This window comes from Cervus canadensis, chromosome 1 (genome assembly GCF_019320065.1).
Source record: "Cervus canadensis isolate Bull #8, Minnesota chromosome 1, ASM1932006v1, whole genome shotgun sequence".
NCBI classification, from domain to species: domain Eukaryota; kingdom Metazoa; phylum Chordata; class Mammalia; order Artiodactyla; family Cervidae; genus Cervus; species Cervus canadensis.
This window is the reverse complement of record NC_057386.1, coordinates 100757873-100760326: the sequence shown is the minus strand read 5'-3', so window position 1 is coordinate 100760326 and position 2454 is coordinate 100757873.

The following is a 2454-nucleotide window of genomic DNA, read 5'->3' as shown; positions in this document are numbered from 1 at the left end:
AGGACAAAGAGAGGGACCAAGCCGGCTGCAGAGGTTGCGCGTGCGCACGGGAAAAGCCCTGCCGAACTACACTTCCCAGGAGGCCCTGGGACACGCAGCGTCAGGCGTCGTTGGAACGCGGGTCGGTCTTGGAGAAAAGAGAAAAATAATTTTAACGCATTTATGGAAAACGGATCGTAAAGCACAAAAAAAGCGCAGTTAATCTATAACTCAAGTGCAATGGGGTAGGTTATAATTAAGTCACTATATATATATTTTTAAAGAGAGTGACAGGTAGGATGAAAAAAGAAAATGCAGAGCCACAGACACTTAAGAGATTGAGTGAGAACTCACTCTGTATTAATAAATTCTAAATTCTTTATGGTTCTCAAGGAGTAGATGTGTCAGATTTGATCCGAGAAACGAGAAAACCTGGACGTGAATAAAAATGAAGACAATATCAGGGAATCTGTGCCAAAAAGTATCCATCATTGCGTTTCCAGTGATCAGAGAACTCTTATATTTAAATTGTTTCAGGGAATTCCCTGGTGGTCCAGTGGCTAAGACTCTGCGCTCCTGATAAAGGGGGGCTGGGTTCGATCCCTGGTCAGGGAACTAGATCCCACATGCCACAACTAAGACTCTATGCAGCCAAATGAATAAAAATAAATGTTTAAAAAAAAAATTGTTTCAGAGGAATTAGAAGAAGGAAAAGTTTCTATTTACTTAATAGCATAAAGGTACCAAAATGGACAAATTATGATTTAAAAGGAAGCACAGACAGAACTTGATTATTGCTGACCATGCAAAAATACTGAGAAGTTATCAATAGATAATTTTTTGTAGGATATTTTGTTAATATTTTGTAGAAATAGAAATATTTTCATAGACTAGAAACCAAGTGGATTCTATTCTAGAAATATAAGGGTGATCAGGGTATATATTAAATAAATAAGTTAAAGGGAAAAACTGATATTACCTCGATGAGATGAAAAAATGTTTAACTGAAAAAAATACATTCTAGGTTTTAAAATATAAATTAGAAAAAGTTGTTTCTTAATTTACCCTGATTGAAAATATATCCATTTCAACTATTAAACCACTATGCTGTTTAAAGGTATCAGTAGGAGTTAGGAACAAGGGATCCATACTCAGGATTCAGATTTTTTTAAACTAGGCTAATACTGGTAATTTCCCAGTGCTCCAGTGATTAGAACTCCTTGCTTCCACTGCAGGGAGCTGGGGTTTGATCCCTGGTGGGGGAACTAACCAAGATCCCACAAGCCTGATTGGCATGGCCAAAACAAAGCACCCACCTCCTGGAAAAATAAAGACTAAACTAATACTTAAAATGCAGAACACAAGCGAGTCCAAGCTCATGCTGGTGGCTGCATGACAAGGCAATAAATCCAGAGGTGAGTTGCTGGGGCAATGGATAGAGACTTCATTTGGAAGGTCAGCAGACAGAGAAGATGGTGGACTAGTGTCCCAAAGAACCATCTTGTTGTTGTTGTTTAGTGGCTAAATAATGTCTGACTCTGTGACCCCCATGGACTGTAAAGCACACCAGGCTTCCCTATCCTTCACTATCTCCTGGAGTTTGCTCAAACTCATGTCCATTGAGTCAGTGATGCTATCTAACCATCTCATCCTGTGCCACCCTCTTCTCCTTTTGCCTTCAGTCTTTCCCAGCATCAGGGCTTTTTTTTTTTTCCAGTGACTCAGCTCTTCTTATCAGGTAACCAAATTATTGAAGCTTCAGATTCAGCATCAGTCCTTCCAATGAATATTCAGGGTTGATTTCCTTTAGGATTGACTGGTTTGATCTCCTTGCAGTTCAAGGGACTCTCAAGAGTCTTCTCCAGCAGCACAATTCAAAAGCATCAATTCTTCGGTGCTCAACCAAAGAGTCATGGTCCAACTCTCACATCTGTACATGACTACTGGGAAAACCCTAGCTTTGACTAACAGACCTTTGGCAGCAAAGTGATGTCTTTGCTTTTCAATATGCTGTCTAGGTTTGCTATAACGTTCCTTCGAAGGAGCAAGTATCTTTTAATTTCATGGCTGAAGTCACCATCCACAGTGAATTTGGAGTCCAAGAAAATAAAGTCTGCTACTGGTTCTACTTTTCCCCTTTCTATTTGCCATGAAGTGATGGGACCAGATTCCATGATCTTAGTTTTTTGAATATTGAGTTTTATAAGAACCATCTTACCTGAGTTAGAATTCAGGCTTCTTTTATAGTGAAAGGAGAAGCAGAGTGGTTGGTTTTTGCAAACTTCTTAGTGTTGGAATTCTTTGTTCTCAGAGCTGTTCATGTAGGTCTGGTCAAATGTTCATTTAAACCTCCAATAAGAGAAATGTTATTCTTCTGCAACTTTTTATCTCTGTGTGAATAGAAAACTGTTATACCTTTAAAGGTCAGAGACTTGAGAATGGGTTATCCTGTAAATTTTAGACTACAGGCAACAC